We start from the raw sequence: 19,412 nt of genomic DNA, 5'->3' as shown, positions 1-19,412 counted from the left end.
AACGTTGTGAAACCCCATCTCTACTAAAAATACAAAAAGTAGCCAAGTGTGGTGACACATGCCTATAATCCCAGCTACTTGGGAGGATGAGGCAGGAGAACTGCTTGAACCCAGGAGGCGGAGGCTGCAGAGAGCCAAGATCGCATCACTGCACTCCAGTCTAGGGGACAAAGTGAGACTCCATCTCAAAAAAAAAAAAAAAAAAAGTTGTAAAGTGGCTTCTGCCTCTTGGGGTATGGTGAGGAGTCCGTGGGCTGATCCCTGTAATGGGCCTAGCACAGTGCCTGGTTGCCAGGATTACATAATAGCTTTATTATTATCATCTATGGCCACCAGACATAGAACTGGACGCTCTCTGGCTCTACCCCTTCATCCCAGGGGTGCTGGGCTAGGTCCTGGATTGGTGGTGGGGAAGGAGTCCCAGAGACAAAGCCCTCACCTCACAAATGCTCCCTAGGTACCTGCTGAAGCAATTTCCTGACGCTGTCTCTTTTCTTCCCTTTATTTTTATTTTATTTTATTTTATTTTATTTATTTATTTGAGACAGAGTTTCACTCTCGTTGCCCAGGCTGCAGTGCAATGGCACGATCTCAGCTCACTGCAACCTCCACCTCCTGGGTTCAAGCGATTCTCTTCCCTCAGCCTCCAGAGTAGCTGAGATTACAGGCATGCGCCACCACCCCTGCTACTTTTGTATTCTTAGTAGAGACAGAGTTCACCATGTTGGTCAGGCTGGTCTCGAGCTCCCGACCTCAGGTGATCCACTCGCCTCGGCCTCCCAAAGTGCTGGGATTACAGGTGTGAGCCACTGCGCCTGGCTTCTTCCCTTTACTTTTAGAAGGCAGACAAGGCAAAGGCATGTGCGCTCATTTACTAGATGATCTGAGGCACAGAGAGGTTAAGAAACCTCCCCAGGTGCACCTAGCAAGTGAAGGTCCCAGCCCAGGGTCTCAGGCCCAGCCCCTGCTGCTCTATCACAAGCCAGGGGCCCTGAGGCCAGAGGGCATGGGGGATGGAGTATGGGTGTCAGGGGTGGAGGAGTTGCCAGCGGATAGACAGGAAGTCACTGGGACTCCCCTGGTGTTCTTATCAGGGTAGGTGGCATCTCTGGGGCTGTGGGGAAACCCTGGAGCCTAGAGGTCAGGCTGTCATCCCGCAGATCCTCCTTTCTCTGATACTCCACCTCCCTTCTGGTACCCCAACCCTGTCTGTACTCAAGCAGGAGACTCGTAGGGCAGAGCAGGCCTGCAGGCCCATGGTGCAGCAAAGGTGGCATCAGCTGGTGGGAATTTGCCATGGGGAACAGGGGCAAGAGGGAGCTGGGACTAGGAATGCCAGTGGGGTCTGGGCTGGTCTCCAGGAATGGATCTGGGCTGTGGCCAGCAGATACCCCTTCTTTACCACCTTGGGGAGTCAGAGAGGGCTCCAGTCCAGACCTGGCTCCACCAGACCTGGATTCACCTCTGCTCCCATCTGACCATCTGTCCACCCATCCCTGTTTCACCTCTTGTGTCTCACCTCTACCTCAGCTCCTTTTTTCAGCCGTGGAATCGAGCTGGCCTCCTCCTCCTTGCTTCTTAAACACCAAGCGCCGGCCTCGAGGGATGTCCCAAAGGCCACTTTCCTCACCATATTCAGTCCTCATGTTTCACTTCCCAGAGAGCATCTAAGCTGCCCCACCCCACCTCCATCACTCTTTCCCCTTTCCTGGCTTAATTTTGCTCCATAAGTCTTACCACTGGATTTATTTGTTTATTTATTTGAGACTGAGTCTCACTCTGTCACCCAAGCTGGAGTACAGTGTCACAATCTCGGCTCACTGCAACCTCCTCCTCCCGGGCTCAAGCAATTCTCCTGCCTCAGCCACCTGAGTAGCTGGGACTACAGGTGTGTGCCACCATGCCTGGCTAATTTTTGGTATTTTTAGTAGATACAGGGTTTCACCATGTTGGCCAGGCTGGTCTCGAACTCCTGATCTCAGGTGATCCGCCTGCCTCAGCCTCCCAAAGTGCTGGGATTATAGGTGTGAGCCACTGCACCCCACTGCCACTGGATATATTTAATACTTATTTGCTTATTCATTTCTTGTATCTCTGCCCACAGTTCTGAGGGCAGAGGTTTCTGTGTTTTCTTGGCTGCAGGATCCCCCATGCCTGGCACAGGACCTGGTGCACAGCAGGCCCTCAATAGACACTCGCGGAAGGCATGGTTCATCCCCTGCCTGTCCGCACTTCCATCCATCCACTGTCTGTGCTTTCTTCCCACACTTCTTCACCCATCAATCACCCAGAATTTCTCAATCCCAGGCCCTGTGCTGGTTCTCAGGTTTGGTGCGCTAGCAGGGCACACAGATCAGGAAAGAAAGAATTCCCACACTTAGGTGTTGGTCCCAGTCGGGGGGGGAGCCTGGGGGACTGTGGGAGAAGCAGTGGGGTGAGGGGAGGTGAGGGAAGGTTCCTAGGGTGCATTTAGGTGCATGCAGCACCTCGCACCAGCTGTGACCCACAGCAGCACCTGACAGAGACTTTGTAGAATAAATCAGCCATTGCCCGGATGGCTTCTAGAAGGGGTGGCGGGGCTCAGACGGTGTTCTCAATGTTGGGGATGTGACGTAGGAATCAGAAGGCATCTGGAGGAGGGGTGCCTGGGTGTGAGAGCTTGAGAAACTTCCTCTGGAGAATTGCCGGACTGAGACAAGGAGTGAAGGGTGGGGCAAGGGCCAGGGAGGCAGGGTTAGGGGTGAGTGGGCCAGGGCTGCCTGGAGGACTCCACTCAGCACCCTCCCAGGACACCTGGAGCAGTGGCCGCTGAGCTCTTTCCAGGAAGAGGCTTCCATCCCTGCCCCTTTTTCTACCTCAGTTCTCCCTTTGTCCGGTGTCCTGCAGGAGCCTGGACACTCAGAGAGCAGAACGAGTAGGACTCCCCATCCCCCTCACTTCCCGCCTCCTGACCCCACCAGCTGCTGGCTGGGGCCTGTTTTTATTACAGGCAGGTGAGTCTGGGCCCAGGATTCCAGGCGGGGCCTGGACTGAGGGAGGAGGCAGGAAGAAACTCACAAAGAGTTGGCAGATTACGGATGGAGGGCAGCATCTCCCAACAGCCTGGGTGGCCGCTGAGACCCTAAAACAACCAAGGACTCCCCCAGGCTCATCCAGCAGTCTCTGCTTCCCAGGAAAGAGGCGCTGAAGTCCATGGAGAGGTGAGGGGTGGGGGGCTCAGCACCTACGGGCCGGGTTGGCCCCTGCAAGGACACCTGGGAACAAGAGAGGGTGGCAGCTGCAATGGCTGTGGGGCAGCCGGAAATGGAGCGAGACAGGCAGGCGGAGCCTCACCTGGGGCTGCCCGCCAGCCCAGACAAGCTCAGACTGGGTGCCTGTGGCCCTGGGAGGAGGTGGAAGGGGAGGAGCAGGCCACACAGGCATAGGCCGGTGAGGGACCTGCCCAGACCTGGAGGTAAGAGATGGGTGGGGGACAGGGGTGGGAAAGATAAGTGGGGTGCCGCTGCCAGCCTGTCCCCTTGACCTTGGCCATCCCTCAGGTCTAGTTCAATGCCCTGAGGGTCCCGATGTGTGTGGCCTGGCCCTTGGCCTGTTCAGGGTACTGGGCGTCTCTCAGTGGAGGCCCTGGCTATTCTGGGGTTACCCCTTGCAGTGCACAGCGTGGCCGGGCATGCTGGCATGGTGGTCATCCTGGCACCGGGAAGCTGGCAGGTGTGAGGTGTGTTCCCAGTGTCCAGAGGAGGACACTGCAGGACGCAGGGCAAGGGTGACGCTGTGGAGCCTGAGTGTGGACGGGAGGCGGGCGGCAGGACCTGAAGCCTCCTGCCTGCTTTCTGCAGCGCCCTGAGCAGCTTCCTGTTGGGATCCCACGGAAACTGGTTTGGGAGCAGGTTGGCCGAGGTTGTTTGACTTTTGACGGGTGAAGAAGGCAGCCTCCCCTGGCGAGCCAAGTGGAAGGAACGGGGTACAGGCCTGGGGGCGTGCCTGGCCAGTGGCCAGCAGAGGGTCCCCCTGCTCCCCCCAGTTCCCTGCACCCAGCAGCACAGCCCTCCCTGCCCTGGCTGCAAGAGGCAGGAGAACTTCAAACGGTCCCTCCCTCCACCGGCTGCTTGTCTCTTCTGGGCCAGGCCCCTCAATGGTGGCTGAGGACTCTTTGGAACAGGGTACTGTTGTGGAAGAAGGGGCCCGGCCCTGCCACTGCCTCCTGTGGGGCCCTGGGCCAGGCTTCCCTTCCCTCCAGGCCTGTTTCCCTGTCTGTTCCATGAAGGAGAGGCAGGGGCACTGGTCTGTAAACCCATAAGCTGCAGCAGTAGGCCCCTCGCCTGGTCTCATGGGCCACACACGCCAGCCACCAGAGGTGGGTGTCTGGAGGTGCGGGTGGGGTGCTGGCACCGTGCCTTCTCTACCAACTTGGCTCCCTGGGGCGTGTGGGCAGCAAATGGGCCCCCCGCATTCCCTCTGTTAATTAGGCAGCACCTGCTAATGAGTGGCTATCATCATTGCTCCATTATGCCTTCTGAGCCATCTGTGCCCCAGCACTTAGGGGGAGACCCCAGGGGCTCCTGGCTGCTGGGCAGAGGCACATGCAGAAGGCGGCATTTCTGGGATGTGTTGGGGGACTGGGCGCTCCGTGGGCTTTCCACAAAGTAGTTTCAACTTCTGCTCTTCATTTTACCAAGAGAGAAGTGGTGGCAGTCCTGGTGTCCAGGTGAGGAAACAGTGGCGCCCTGTTTATGATTCTCCCAGTGGGAGGTCTCTTGTAGCCAACACCTTAACACATTCTGTGCTGGGCACTGATGGGGTGTGTGTATGTGTGTAGGGAGTGGGGGTGGAGGTGGGGTGCACAGGGAGATCAAAGCTGACATCCGGGGACACTGTGGCATCGAGTGAGATGATACACAGTCCTCTCGAGATGGACCAAGTCCTGCCATCTTTGCACACTGCCGTGCCGCCTTGTGGGTAGTCACTAAACCTCTCTGGGTCTCATTTGGCTCCCTTGGCACAGGAGCGATGATGCCTCACTGCCTGACCAGAGGCACCTGACCCAGGTCTGGCATCCGAGCAGCTGCTACTCAGACCTCACAGGCCAGGGCCAAGGATGCTGCTGATGCAAGAGGCACAATTTTAGAGGCAAGAGCAGCAACTAGGATGGTCTTGAGGTAAGGGGTCTTGCTGGTGACCCCATGCCAAGGCTGGGACCCCTAGTTCAGGAAGGGAGGCTTCTACAGAGGAGTCAGAAGCCTCTCCTGCTGCCCTCTCCACTGGGGGAATTTGGATTTTAAAAGAGAACCCAAGCTGGGCGTGGTGGCCCACCTGTAATCCCAGCTCCTCGTGAGGCTGAGGTGGGAGGATCATGTGAGCCCAGGCGTTTGAGGCTGCAGGGAGCTCTGATTGCACCACTGCACTCCAGCCTGGGCGACAGAGCAGGATCCTGTCTCAAAAAAAAAAAAAAGAGAGTGGGGAGTTCATGCGAAACCAAACACACAGCAGTGGCAGTGACAGGTTCTCCAAGATAGACGGATATCCCCGTTTTACACATGAGAATGCTGAGGCACAGAAAGGTCAAATTTGATGCAAAATCTCACGGTTGGCTATTCGGAGGGCTTTAGGGTGACGCTGGTGGCATCTAGGCGGAGTGATGGGCAGTTTGGAGCCTCCCAACCACTGGCGCTCCTCCAGACAAGGCTGCTTCTAGCTGGGCGCCGGGCAGGGATCCTCCCAGGAGCCACACTCAGAGGAGGGGCTGTGCTTCTGGCTCCAATCCCCTGAGCTGCAGAGGGCACCGTGACATCCAGGGATGTGTAGAGTCTCACCCAAGAACCCAGACTTCTGGACGCCCAGCCGTGCACACTGCAAGAGGGGCCCAGGCTGGCAGGCATATGATTGGGTGAGGAAAGGGCTTGATAGAGGTGGCCCAGCCTTGCTCTGGGCTCAGGGCCTTCTGAAGGCTGGGAGCAGGGGTATGGCCAGAATGACCTATTCTGGATGGATCCAACCTTCCTGCCAAGTGCTCTTGGGAGGTAGGCAAAAGGTCAGACATTCCGTCATGCTTAGGGAGAGGGGGTGGCCATGCTGCCTACCTTCTATCTCGGGCAGCGGGGCACCCAGGCGTGCCTTCCCCGCTGGGGAGGTCAGCAGACGGGGGTGGGCCTTGGAGGCCCAGCCAGCCTGAACCCTAAGGAACTGCATTCTGCAGTGGCCCCTCCCCGGCAGGGCAGGGACAGGGTGACCCTGGGGAAGGGAGAACGTCTGCCTGCATCGGGCTCAAGGCCATTTTTTGTTGGCAGGTGGTCAAGATGCCATTGGAACCAAGAAGCGGGTATGGAGGGAAAAGCAGGACTGAAATAAGGCAGCTCTAACCCTGCGTGACCTGTCAGCCCCTTTCCCTCTCTGAGTCTCAGTCTTCTCCTCTCACAAATGGGGAAATCCTCCTTGACAGAGTTGTGGGGAAAAACGCAAGTCACCTGCCTAGCACAGTATGAGTGTTCAACAAAGGTCCACCTGCTCCAAGTCTGGAACTTTCGGGGGGTGGGGTGGATAGAGGCCAGTGCTGCAGCCAGGTGTGGACACAGGAGCCTGACTGGCATCCGGGCAGTGCCTCCTCCCTGACCACAAGCTCCAGCGCTTTTGAAACCAGATGCAGGTTAAACATGGGCAAGGCACCTGCCCAGGCTCCACTCACCAAGGGAGCCAGCTAGATGGAGTCTGTCCTTGGAACTCCAAATAAGGTATCAGAAAATAGGCTTGGACCTGGGCACGCTCGCCCCTCCTGTGTGCCCAGCCTTTCATTCTATCATCTGAACTGGCACCGACCTCTTGCATCCCAAGGCTAGACCTGAAGTGCCATTAGATTTGTCCCATTTTAGCGGTGAGGATGACCTTGCTTCCCCCGCATCTCGGCTAGGCCAGGCTCCCTGCTTTTTCCCCGACTGGGGGATGGGCAGTGGGTGGGGGAGGCGGGCCTAGGGAACCAGACACACAGCTCCCTTTGTGAAGGAGGCTGAGTCACATGTGCAACGCAATCCCTGTCGGGCCCTGGGGCGGGTGTGATGGGAGATGGCGTTATCATGGGACTGTGGGTACCCCCACGCCTGTGTCCCGGAGGCTTTCCCACAGGAGATAGCAGGGAGATGGCTGGGAACACTGGCCGCCAAACACACGGTCTGAGCTCAGGTCCTGACTCTGTTGCCGACTTGCTGCAAAGCTTTGGGAAGGTCCTCTGTCTGAGCCTCAGTTTTCATCTCTGTGAAATGGGAATGATCATCACTGTTTTGTGGAGGAGGTAGTAGATGTGAAAGGGTTCTGCAAACTGCAAATGGTGGAGTGCCGGGCCTTTGGCATTCATGTGGGCTTTATGATGATAATAATGATGTTGGCCAAGATTTATTGAGCACCTACTGTGTGCCAGGCATTGTGCTCAATGATTTACATAGTCACTCCGCTTGCAAGGGGAGAAGCCTGGATGTGAACAGCTCTTGTCTAAAAATACCCACCTCTGAGGCTGGGCGCAGTGGCTCATACCTGTAATCCCAGCACTTTGGGAGGCCAAGGTGGGAGGATTGCTTGAGCCCAGGAGTTCAAGACTAGCGTGGGCAACATAGCAAGGCCCTGTCTCTCCAAAAAATACAAAAGTTAGCCTGGTGTGGTGGGACATGCCTATAGTCCCAGCTACTTGGGAAGTTGAGGTGGGAGGATCGTTTCAGCCCAGGAGATTAAGGCTGTAGAGAGCTATGATTGCATCACTACATTCCAGCAAGGGCAACAGAGCGAGACCCTGTCTCGAAAACAAACAAAAAACCCACTTCTGAGCTGGCAGTGGTTGCTCATGGCCATTTGCACAGGTAGGGACAGCTTTTCACTGTTTGCTATGCTGGTTCCCACTAAATGCTGTGGCTCTGGCTGGAGGGTTAGAGGTAGAACAAGGGGCTGAAGACCTCCTCCTAACCCTCCCAGCCTCTCCATGTCTTCCTACTCCCCCAGGCCTCAGTCACAGCAGACAGTAAGGATGCCCTAACCTCTTATCCCTGTCCTGAGGCCGTCATGTTCTTGGAGATCTCCTACCTCCCTGGCAGCCCCCTCTCTGCCTCCTTTGCAGGCCACTCTGAATAACAGTGTCCTGGCCAATGCATCAGGGTGCCTATTGTCTGCCAGGCCTGGGCTGCAAGATTTACGCATGTGGCCTCATTTAATTGCCCCGATAGGAGGTGCTATTTTGGTCCCCACTTGGCAGGCGAGGAGATAAATGGATGGAGAGATGCTTGCCCAAGTCATCCAGCTGGCCGGCTGGGAGTAGAGGCCAGCTGGCCTGAACCCAGAGTCTGTGATCAGAGACTCCGGGCTCAGAGAGGGGGCAGCAGCATTGCCCCCTCTCCTCTGTCCCTCAAATGAAGGGCTTCCTGCACCTTCAGCTTTCTGCTGTGTTATAGAAAGGCATGGGTACCTCCCTGTACCTCGATTCCCCTTCTGTAAAGTGCGGATAGACTGTTGTGAAAACCGAAGGAGAAGATGAAGTGCCTAACAGGGGCCAGATTCCTGGTGTCCTGTGTTTGGTTACAACCCACACACCTGGAGGCCCAGCCAGGTCCAAGCTGTGCGATCTTGGTTAAGTTACTTCATGTCTCTGACCATCTCTAACATACAAGTGGTACCTAGCCCACAGGGTTGTGTGGATAAAATGAGAATGATCTGCATAAGCAGAGCATCTGACACCATAAAACCTCCAGACATAGCAGGTTACTATTAGTCCTGTTAATCAGCACTCATAACAGACAGTGTTGTGTTTAATAATTCATTGAATTTCTCCCCGTTTACTCCCAGAGCCCCCCTGGATGCTGAATACCAACTCTGGGTATCACTGTGATGAGAGCCAGGCTTGTCTCCCTAGCCAGGCTCAGAGCTGGGGGCCTGCTTCCTTACCTGCCTGCCCCTAGCTCCTAGTAGGTCTCTGCAAAGCCGGACGGTGAGACAGGCAGGCAGAGCTGGGCAGCCAATTCCTGCCCAGCCAGGTGGCCCCATAGGCCTCTCCTATGTGGCCAGAGTGGCAGCTGGCTCTGCACTGTCTTCAGCCATCTGCAGAGAGAGTGGTGCCTGCAACTCTCCATCTGTGCTCTTCTGGTTGGTACCCTCTGTGGGGTGTGTGTGTGGTGGTGGAGGAGGGGGACAGCTGCCCTGTGAGCCTGGTCCCTGGGGAACAGCTGAGGCTGCTCTGGTTACCAATTGATCAGGCCCTGAAGGACTGACCTTGGGGAAACTGAGGCAGAGGTGGTGGTATGTCAGGGACTCCGCATCCTCCGCTGGATAACTCACTTGCCCTCCCTTGTTAGTAGGCCCCCCAGTTTAGGCTGGTCCCTGCTGCTTTGGCAATAAGGGAGCTCCCACTGTAGCCCTGGGAGGGAGCAGAGGGTCTGACATGGGCCCAGTGCCCACTGTGCCTCCCTGCCCCAGGCATTGGCCCACAGCCTGGACTGGGGGCTGTGAATGTGGGGAGCACAGTACTATTTTCTAGAAGCTCTCACCTTGTGGCCTCCCTGCACCCCACGGGGTGGCTTTGTGGCCCTTCCTTTCTGCAGCTTGATTTCAGGCAGGTAGGTGAGGAGTGCAGTTCACCTGCGGCAGCCCCGGCTCCTAGGCTGCCTGAGACGTTCCATTCATTCTTCCTCCACGTGGCATTGGGAAGCTTTTCCAGGCCCCCTCGTTTAGAAGGCAGATCTCTGCCGGAGAGAAGGAATCTCAAGTTCCCCAAGCATCCACGTGTCCAGGCCCCAGGCCGAGGCCTGGGGAGCTGGATTGCTGAGTGGTTAGGAGCCAGACCTCCTGTGCCCCCGCCATCCCAACTCGGGCACCTCCCTGCTGTGTGATCTTGGGCAGGTTCATTCTCATCTCTGAGCTGCATGTCTCTGCCTTAAGTTCCCTCTTCTTCATCACCACATTCACAGGGAGTATTTATTGAGGGCTTGGCAAGTACCGGGCGGCGGCGGCGCTGGTCTGAGCAGCAGGTTTGACTTCTCTCCACTGCCAGGGGCGCTCTGGAGCTGGAATGCAGACGGTGATCAGCGAGTGTAATTACTGTTGTTGTCACCACTCACCCTTCTGACACTGTAAAATCCTCCCAGCATGTCTGACTGAGGAATCATCTATCCTCATTGCTCAGAGGAGGGCAGACGGGAGCCTCTGCAGGGAGTGTGAGTTATCCAAAGCCTCTTGACTTGAGAAGGGTGCTGAACCCCAACAGCGGGAGGTACTGCTGACAGAGGAATGACCAGAAAGGGGATGGGGCATGGCCTATTTCCACTCTCTGAGCTTTTGGGGCCATTGGGAATGGCTCTTCACCCAGGCCTCGGTTTCCCCTTTGGCTCAGCAGATGGATTAAAGGAGGCTGTTTCTAGAAGCCCCTGGAGTCTCAGAATCCAAAATGACTTGGGATATTGAAACTGCGGGTGCTTGAGGAGCACTGAGAGGGGAGACGGGTCACCCCCTAGAGGGGACGCGGGTCAGCCAGTCCGTCGTGCGTGGCCTGGCTGGCCTCCTGCCCGGCTGCCTGTCACCCGCTCCCTCCTGACTGCCTTCCGCTCTGCCGGTCAGCACTGGCTCCCGTCGGCTGCCAAGGAGGCTGGACTCTCCTTCAGGAAAGGGTAGTTGTCGCCCTGACTTGGGGGGTGGGTGGACAGCATCCAAGGACCCTGTTGCCGTGGCAACCCTGGCCTCTCTGTGGGAACTTTGGGGATACTGGCCCTGGGAAGCTACAGATGGAGGCTGAGGAAGCAGAGTGATCCCCGGCCCCTGCCTGTCCCTGAAGTCTGTCTGCCTGGATGAGGGGTGAGGCTGAGGTGCCCCCTTGCCCGGCGCTGAGTCATGGGCATCCCCCAGGGTCACTGCCTCAGCGCTCTCAGCCCTGCCCCCTCCTGGTCTCCCTCTGAGAAATCCATGACTCACGTATATCATCCGTCATCCCCAGTCAAGCTCAGGGAGGAGGGAGGAGCCCAGCTGGGGCAGGAGGGGGGTGTCTCCCCACCAAACACACCCGGTCCCTCCCTCTCCACACTAGCTGCCTGCCCTGCCCTGCCATAGGAGATGGACTGGGAGCCTCCCACACTCTCCAGCTCACTCGGCAGGCAGCGGGGACCAGGGCTGGCAGGTTAAGCCTCTGGGGGTGGATCCTGAAAGGTGGTCCAGCCGCCTGGCCCTGCGTGGGACCTTCCACCTGGCAGCAGGTACCCAAACACGGGCTGGACAGCAGGTGGGAAGAGGAATAGTGTGTGAGTGTGAGGGTGGGTGTGTGCATCCATGCACGGGTGGCTGTTGGGCAGTGGGTAGGGGTGGTGGGGAAATGGGGAAATGGGGGGGGGTCTTGGTATCTTGGTGGGATCTAGCCCAGATCAGCATGGCTGTGGGGGGTCTCTAGAGTCGGGGTGGACCCACAGGGAGATGCCTGGGAAAGGGCTGGGGCCAAGGGGGAGCGGCACGTCCCAGGGCTCCCAGGCATTTTGTAGCAGGGGAAACTCAGAGTGGTGTAGTCACTGGGCCCAGCAAGCTGGGGTCTGCTCTCTGGGCTGTGAGATCAGTGCTCCCACCACACAGGTGGGAGAACCGAGGATCCGGGAGGGCAGGTGGCTTGCCCAGGGTCACCTAGCACATCCAGGGATAGAAAGCCGGGGGCCGGGCTCAGGGAGGAGGGGGCACTTGAGGGGACTCCTGAGGGCAGCTTTCCTGCAGCTGCCCCTGGGGCTGGGGCTGGGTCCGGGGTCCCCACTAAGCTAGGGACAGCTGTGCTCTTCATCACCAAGGCCAGCTTTGGGAGGAGGTGGCCCCGCAGGGTCTCTGAACATGGGGCACCTGGGTGAGAGTCCTGGAACTGGTAACACGCAGACGGGAAGCGCAGGCTGCGGGCTGAACACCCTGTCGGTTGCCACCAGACCTCAGGGCTCTGGCTGCCTGGGACTGATAGGACTTCCCACCCTGGTCCCTGCGGGGGCTGGGGGTGTGTAGGAAACCGATGGTTCCTGTCCTCCCCCGTTCCCAACTCACCTCCGCTGTGTGGTAGAGTTGGGGGGTCTCCCAGTGCCCCACCGGGAGGGGCTTGGTGCTCATTTTACTGAGTGGGGAGGAGGGGATGGGCCAAGGCAGGGCCGTCCCACTCCCCACCAATGTGGAGCAGCTGTGGCCTGGAGTCCACGGGCTGGGTAGAAATAGCCTTTGTGGCTCCTTCAGCGGACCAAGGAAGTTATTTACAGAAGCATTTATTGAGCACTTACTGTGCGCTCTGTACTCTGTTGGGGACATGGCCGTGAGCAAGGCGAATAAGGTATCTCAGAGCTCGTGAGTGGCCCAGACCCCAGAGCCAAGACCCCTGCCCCTCCCAGAGGGTAACCCCAGGCAGCCCGTTGGCTCCTTGGGGTCAGAGGCTGTGTGAGAAGGAGCATATCTGGGCTTTAATAACCATGGGCTGCCAAGTTGGCTCCCCAGAGCCCAGGCAGGGGTCCTGGTGGGCTCTTGTCTGCCAATGTCCAGGTGTGGAATGAGCTCTTAGGGCCAGACCTGACCCCTTCTTTGCTGCAGGGACCCGAGATATGGAGCCACCTTGGTCACGGCATCACTGTGGCCTCCTTGCCCTTCCTCTCCTCTGGCCTCAGGAGCTCAGCTGTTAAATGGGTATGTAGGGGTGATCACAGCTGCCCTGGCCCCCGGCTCTGAGAGTGCTGGGTGATGGAGAACACAGCTCCAGGTGTGATCTGTGACGGACAGGCTGTGTCCCCACCTGGGCCACTGGGCAAGGGCCAGTCAGCCTGGCATGACACTTCCTTTTGTCAGGGACACAAATAAACAAAACGTTAGGAGGTGAAATGGAGGCATGAGATAAGCTCGCTAACCGGAGGCCCAGAGAAGGGGAAGAGGACCAGGGAGGCTCTGCGGAAGGCACTTAGGCTGGGCTTGGGAGAAGGTGGGAGGGGAAGGAGCTGATATCTGTATGAGCACTGTAGGGGGAGTCCTAGTGGAGGAAACTAAGTAGGAAAACATTTGGGGAATGATACAAGCTGAGGACCATGGGAAGGGTGTTACCGGACCCCTGGCATGGGTCATTTCATGGGACTTGATGAGCCAGGCCAGCAGGTCCCAATCTGCTCTGTGGGGGGAAGAGAGGCAGGAGGACTCACCAGGTGGGTGCTGTGTGGGGCTGGGGGCCCAGGCTACAAACCCAGCAGGACGGGGAGGGGCAGGATGGGTGTGCAGTGTGAGGTTGGCCAGGCAGTCCCAATCTCTGGCTGCTGGGTCAAGGCTGAAGCTTGGGGGCAGCTTCACGTATGAGGGAGATGAGGTGGAGGTGGCGCCCAGTCGAGGGGAAGGGCAGGAGAGAGGTGGCAGAGCTGCAGCAGGGTTGGTGTAGGGGGTGGCCTCCTGGCAAGGCCCAGCATGACAAAGGCAGGTGCGGGCAGTGGGCAGAACAGCCGTGGAGGTGCCACTGTGGACTGTGCTCCAGCCGGACTGGGATGCGGGTTCCACCATCCTGTGCAGAAGCTGTGTACAGGTGGGGCCTGGGGGCTGTGCTGTCTCAGGGATGCGGGATGGGTTTCCATGTGGTAGGGCTCCCAGGGAGGCCACGGAGGAGGCCGTGGAGAAGTTGGGTGGAAGTCGGGAGGAGAGGGAAGCGTGACAACAGAGCCCCAAACCCCAGCACTACCTCCTCCTCCCAGACCCAAGCCTGAGCAGCGCTCAGCCCCCGTCCCCATGCTGGGGGTGGCCCTGTGGACCCCGCCTTCTGACTCACAGCAGATGGGGGCATCATGTGAGCAAACCCAGCAGTCGAGGGTGATCAGACGCAGCAACCAGGCAGATGGCAAGTGGGGGGCGGGGCGGGCTGGCACAAAGGGGTCTCTCAAACCGGGTGGGGCGGGGCCCTGGCACGGCCTCAGCCTCCCAGGCCTACTTTCTCCTGAGCCGTCACTCGGCTGAGACCCTGCCCCTCCTCCTGTCTCTGGTGCTCCATCTGGGGCGCCTTGAAGCCCCCAGGGGAGCCCTGTAGATTCTGGGCTTAGGTCTGGACTGCTGGGTAGAGGGGCCAAGGGTTGGGGAGGAGGAAGGGACACACATTTTCTGACCACTGCGTAGTGCTAGCCTGCCCTGGCAGGAGGTCAGCTAAGCCCCAAACTCTCCCTGATTCCCTGATGGCTGAGCCTGGACGAGAGCAATCCTGGACCTTCCCCGACATCAGACTCTACCAGGCCTTGGGCTCAGTGCCTTGCACACGACACCCACTTTTCAGATGAGGACACTGAGGCAAGGGAGGCTTACCCAGTGAGCAAACCCACATCTTTGGGGGTCCAGAATGTGGACTCTTGTGTCTTGGTGGAGAGGAGGCTCCTCAGCCAGCCGGGCACATGTCTTGAATCCCGCCCCTGCCACTGCCAAATCCGCACACCTGTAGGGACACCCTTACAGACAGCAGGGTGGCTTGCCCAGGGAGAATCTCGGCTTTGTTTCTCTCTGGTTGTGTGAACGTGGGCCTGTGCCTCAGTTTCCTCATCTGTAAACTGTGGATTACAATCACATCTACTTCCGAGGCTGTTACGAGCATGAAGAGAGTTGATATAGGACAGCATATGGGACAGTGCATTTCCCATACGTGGGAATGTTAAGCCTTTTTTATTACCTCTCCCATTCAACAGATGGGTGTACTGAGGCCCAGAGATAAGCTGTAATAACTGCGAGCACTTCTCCCTGCCCCCGCTACTACTGGGAGAGCTGTAGCCACCTGGACACCAGTGGCGCTCACTCACCCACCTCTAGCCTGACTCGTGCTTTGGTGAGGAGGCCAGTGTGGTGGGCGTCGGGCTCCCAAGCTGGCGCCTGCGCAGGCTCAGGCAGTTTGTGGTATGCTTGGCAGTTCCAGGCAGAGATAAAAGCTCAGCCCTGGAGGAGCTGGCATGCTTCCGGGCACCAGTGGACAGGCCTCTCTGCATTAGTGGGAGATGGCCTGGCGGTGGGGAGACAGCCTCACTGTCCAAGAGCCAGCCCAACCCTGGTGGCCTGAAAAGTTCTGCGGTGAATGGCTCTGGTTTGGCTTCCCAGACTCAGGGCTACTTACACCAACTCCAAAACAAGAAACAGTGAGATGGAGAGCCGCCTCTGCCACCTCCCAGGCCCTCTCCCCTCCCGTTCCCAGGTCTCTGTCCTCCTCCTAGTACCCCAGCCTGGATGCTGAAGGCCCACGGAGGAAGACTGACTTTTGAGAGGAGCTGTGGAGGCTTGCATTCCACTGTCAAAGATGACAGCTTCTCTGGACCCGTTTCCCTGCCTGTAAATGGAGATAACAATACACCCCTTTGCAGGGTTGCTGTGGAATTTGGGGCAACAAATGGCTGCAAAGTATGTACCTAGCACAGTGCATGACTTCAAGAGGTCCTCCCTAAACCTCAGCTCAAGGTTTAATCTTCCAGGTCATGGGGTCGTTGAGTTAGGCTCAAATCTTTGAAAAATGATTTAGAGTAAGAGGCTGAATTTCTCAAAACTTCATTACTTGGGCTGTGAAAGTCTCTGATATCTAAATGCGGCCCTGTGGAGATGAACTGAGACAGCCACATGTTGTAGGGGCTCATGAGATGTAGACCCTGTCCCCAGCTGGCCCAGAACTTTGCTTTTCCATCCCCCAGCCAGGCTGCCCCCTAGGAGAGGCAGCACGAGGTGGGCTGTTAGGGGTGTGGGCCCTGGGGCTGCCTGATTCTGTCCCAGCTTCACTGGCTGTGTGACCTGGGACAGGTATATTAACTTCTCTGTGCCTCATCTTCCTAATTGTAAACATGAGGATGGTAATGGCACCTTGAGAGGGTTAAGTGAGCCTCTAGATGTTAAGTGCTGAGTGCAGGGCCGGGCACACCTCAAGTGCTGTTGTCATTGCTCCTTCTGGGCCATGACCAAGCCTTGCTCTTAGACAGCAATGGAGACTTTATCGGGAACAATGACGCCATCCTCCCAAGATGTTACTGGGAAAACCACCAATCCTGTGACAGCTTCCCCTTTGGACATGCCCATTACTAGGGTCTTGATCGGCTGCCCCGAGGCATTGTCCAGTCTGGGGCTCCTTCATGTTCCTCAAGACCTGAGACCTGACCCAGGGTTTGGAGTGAGTTGATATGACCCTGGGCCGGGGAGCTGGGCTGCAGCCATTACCCACAGAACCGCTGACCTTTCAGCGGACCAGAGGCCATGACACTAGCCCTGGAGAGGAGGCCTGGGTTCTAGTCGAGCTGGTTTCCTGGGACAGAACAGCACTGTGGTCACTTCTCTGCTGGGTGAATTCCTGTGGCCCCTGGGAGCTAGGCTGAGCAGCTGACCCCTTCTGGGTCCTTGGCAGAATCTGGGCCTCAGGGTGTGGCTCTGTGGCTGGCACCTTGGGTCTCGGATCCTGTGGCAGGGGGTCAGACAACTGCCCAGACCCACCTGCTTTGATGGTGACAGATGCTAGGGGTGAGCCCCAGGGGCTGGCGGGGCCGCTGAGTCATGCTGTGCCCTCTGCCCACTGCTCCTCTGCTGTGTCACCATCTGGGCACGGGCCAAACAGTTCAGGGGCGACTCACAGCCCAAACCTCCACCCCTGGGGCATACACTTCACTGCCTACAAAGACCCTCATTCAATCTTGAGTGCTGCTGGCCCTCTAAGACTTGAAACTTTATCCACATTTCACAGATGAGGAATCAGGCCCAAGAGCTCGGAGCAGTCAGTGGTAGCAGGGCCCGAACCCAGTCTCCGGCCTGTTAGCCTGGACTTTTCCCCAGAGTGCCACAGATGGCCATTCCCATGGTAGGTAGTGAGTTCCCCATCTTTGTAGGTGTTCAAGTGTGGCAGGGGAGTTGCAGAGGCAACTTGGGTATTGCATGGGGCTTCTCTTCATGGCACCTTCCAGCCCTGAGCTTTCCCAGCCTTGGGGGAGATGGGCACCTGATTCCCACGTTCCCCCAAGTCGTTATGTCCCTAAGCAGCACATGGGTCATTCTAGCTGTATCAGGCCGTGCTTGTGGGCAGGTGGTGCCTTTATCTGGAAACCCTCTTCATACCCTGGCCAACTGGCAAGGTTCTTCCAAGGAACCTCCACCATGAAAGCCATGAATGCATCTTCAGAGACTCCTGTCCATGTGTAAATAGCTCAGTGGGCTGGATGGGAGGGAGCAGAGGGGGAGAGGCATCCAGCCGAAGAGGACTGGGGTGAGCTGGGAGAGGCTGATGGAGGTCAGGAGGGGCAGGACACCTACCTGGGGAATCTTCAGGGCCCCTTGCTCTCCCTTATCCAATAGGCTTGAACCTGAATAGGGGCCTTCCTGACTTCATGGCACTCCCCCTGCCCCCTACCTGCCTAGAGGACAGTGGGCAAGGCTGGAAGAAATCCTCATGTACAGTTTCCTCAAAGCTGTACTTATCCTACACCGTGGCCGTGCTGGCCACACCCTCTGGGGGGCTATGCCACCTGTGCGCACACCTAGGGGACCAGATGCACATGGTCTGTCCTCCAGTTCCTCTCCTGCCTGCGTCCTGGCACCTTAACTGGAGGTGGTGGGAGCTGGGACCAGTGCAGCACCCTCACCAGCCATGGTGGGGGAGGACAGCCAGTGCCTCTTCATGGAGACCCTGCAGCAGGTGGCGGCATGCCCCAGGGTCCTGTCTCTGTCCCTCTACCTGGGTTTGGGAAACTGGAGTCCGAAACTTTAGTGACTGTGATCGGGGAAGGACAGCAGTGTTTGCAAACCACATGAGCAAAGGAGAGAGCAAGGTCCGGCCCCGCCCCTGTTCCTGGGCCGCGAGGCTTTGGGCCCTATGGCTCAGCACCTCTGAGCCTCCCATTCCCTCTCTACGGAGTAGCTGCTGCTGACTCTCCATGTTGATGCCAGGGCATGCAGGACAACAGAGGCAGCCCAGGGAAAGGAGTACACCATGCTCCTTTGGATCCAGTTTTACCAGCTCTGTGTCCCTGGGCAAGCTCCGTGTCCCTGTGTCCCTGTTATAAAATGGGAATGATAGTACCTCCTCACAGAGTGGCCCTGGAAGCATGTGAGGCCAAGTGCATATCCTACGGTTTGTACTCATGCATGGCTCCCTTCTCTGCCCCAGCTGCCTCATGAATCTCTGCAGACTAGTCCTTGGGACACACCCCACCCCCAGCTTGCTAGACTGCAGGACCCCATGGCCATAAGCACGTGCCCTTTCTCCTCCTTGCTTTACCTGGGAGAACCCATGGGGAGCACAGGTAGGAGCTTGGTGTCTGCAGCAATGGGAACGTGCCCCACTTTCATTGGCAGATCTGCTACCTGGGCTCCCCTTAGACCCGAACCACAGGAGTGGGCCTTTGAGGGTCTTGGGGGTGGTAATTTTGCTTTAATGTAGAGAGAAAATCCAAGGTTCAGTGCTCACAGATTCAGATGGAATCTCAGACATCTTCTAATGCAGCACTCATTCAAACTGTCTGTGGCCCTAGCGGCATAGGAAAGGCAAGGGCTCCCAGGCTTCCATGCCGCAGGACTTCTCAGAGCCTTTACCAGGAAAGCAAAGGAGAGTTTGCCTTGTGTATCACATCCTATCAGGCTATGCACAGTCTTGGGAACCCTTCTCTGGCCAAGCACCCAGCGAGGTGTGTGTGCTTCTGATCCTGTTAGAGGCGGGGGAGTGGAGATGGCTCAGTGCTCGAACCCTCTCCATCCCCTATCCCCTACCCCTCACATAGCCTGAGTGGCACTTCTGGGTTGGATCTTCTAGATCTTCTATGGTATCTATCAAGAATGGCTCCTTTTAGGAAGAGGTGTGGAGCCTGCCTGCCCTGGGTTAGAGTCCCAGCTCCGTCTCAGTCTTCATTTACTCATCTAGCAGTCACTGGGATTATCTGTGGACCAGGCACTGTGCTAGGTACTGGAGATGTAGGTGGTGAGCAAGACAGGCGAGACAGCAAAGCTGAGCAAGGGATAACACGTAAGCAAATTGCAGAGTCTTGTCAGTGTTGGGTGCCGTAAGGGTAATAAATCACAGTAATACATCACATGGAAGCAAGTGATGGATGCGGAAGATAATTTTAATTGGGTAGTCATGGAAGGCTTCTCACAGGAGGGGACATTTGAGTTGAGGCCTGAGAAGGAGGCAGTCAGGGAAAGGGTCCTGGAAAGGGTGTGCTATGTTGAAGGAAAAGTGCGTGCAAAGACCCTGAGGTGTGTCTGAGGATAGAAGTCTAGAGTGGCTGGAGTTGGTGACTGCGAGGAAGGGATGGGGTGGCATAAGGTTGGGGGATGGGAGTAGGCTTGTGGTCACTGGCTTGTGATTTCAGCAGTCCTGCTGCTCCCTGAGCCTCAGTTCTCTGACTTACAGAATGAGCTTCATCATTTCGGTCCCCGCCCCCACCCTGGTGGGGAATGTTGTAGGTGTGAAGTAAGACAGTGCTTTG

The 19,412-nt window shown here is 57.3% G+C and overlaps 1 protein-coding gene across 14 annotated transcripts in view; it reads left to right on the top strand.

Moving 5' to 3' along the window:
* The first annotated feature begins 2,947 nt into the window (after positions 1 to 2,947).
* The window catches only part of ADGRG1 (adhesion G protein-coupled receptor G1), a 43,727-nt gene continuing 27,262 nt past the window's right edge, over positions 2,948 to 19,412 (top strand). For 4 of the 14 annotated variants that reach the window (XM_003916946.4, XM_009196530.3, XM_009196539.3 and 1 more), the window contains exon 1: positions 10,719 to 11,210. The gene's annotated coding sequence lies outside the window, so the exon portion shown is untranslated. Of the gene's footprint in view, positions 2,994 to 3,057; positions 3,201 to 3,320; positions 3,455 to 5,010; positions 5,160 to 10,712; positions 11,237 to 19,412 lie in introns of those variants that run through there. The other 10 variants (XM_009196531.3, XM_009196523.3, XM_009196537.3 and 7 more) reach the window with 9 other exon arrangements.

Source organism: Papio anubis, chromosome 18, assembly GCF_008728515.1.
Source record: "Papio anubis isolate 15944 chromosome 18, Panubis1.0, whole genome shotgun sequence".
Lineage (NCBI taxonomy): Eukaryota > Metazoa > Chordata > Mammalia > Primates > Cercopithecidae > Papio > Papio anubis.
Note: the sequence above shows the minus strand (reverse complement) of the source record. Positions and strands in the feature narration are given on the sequence as shown.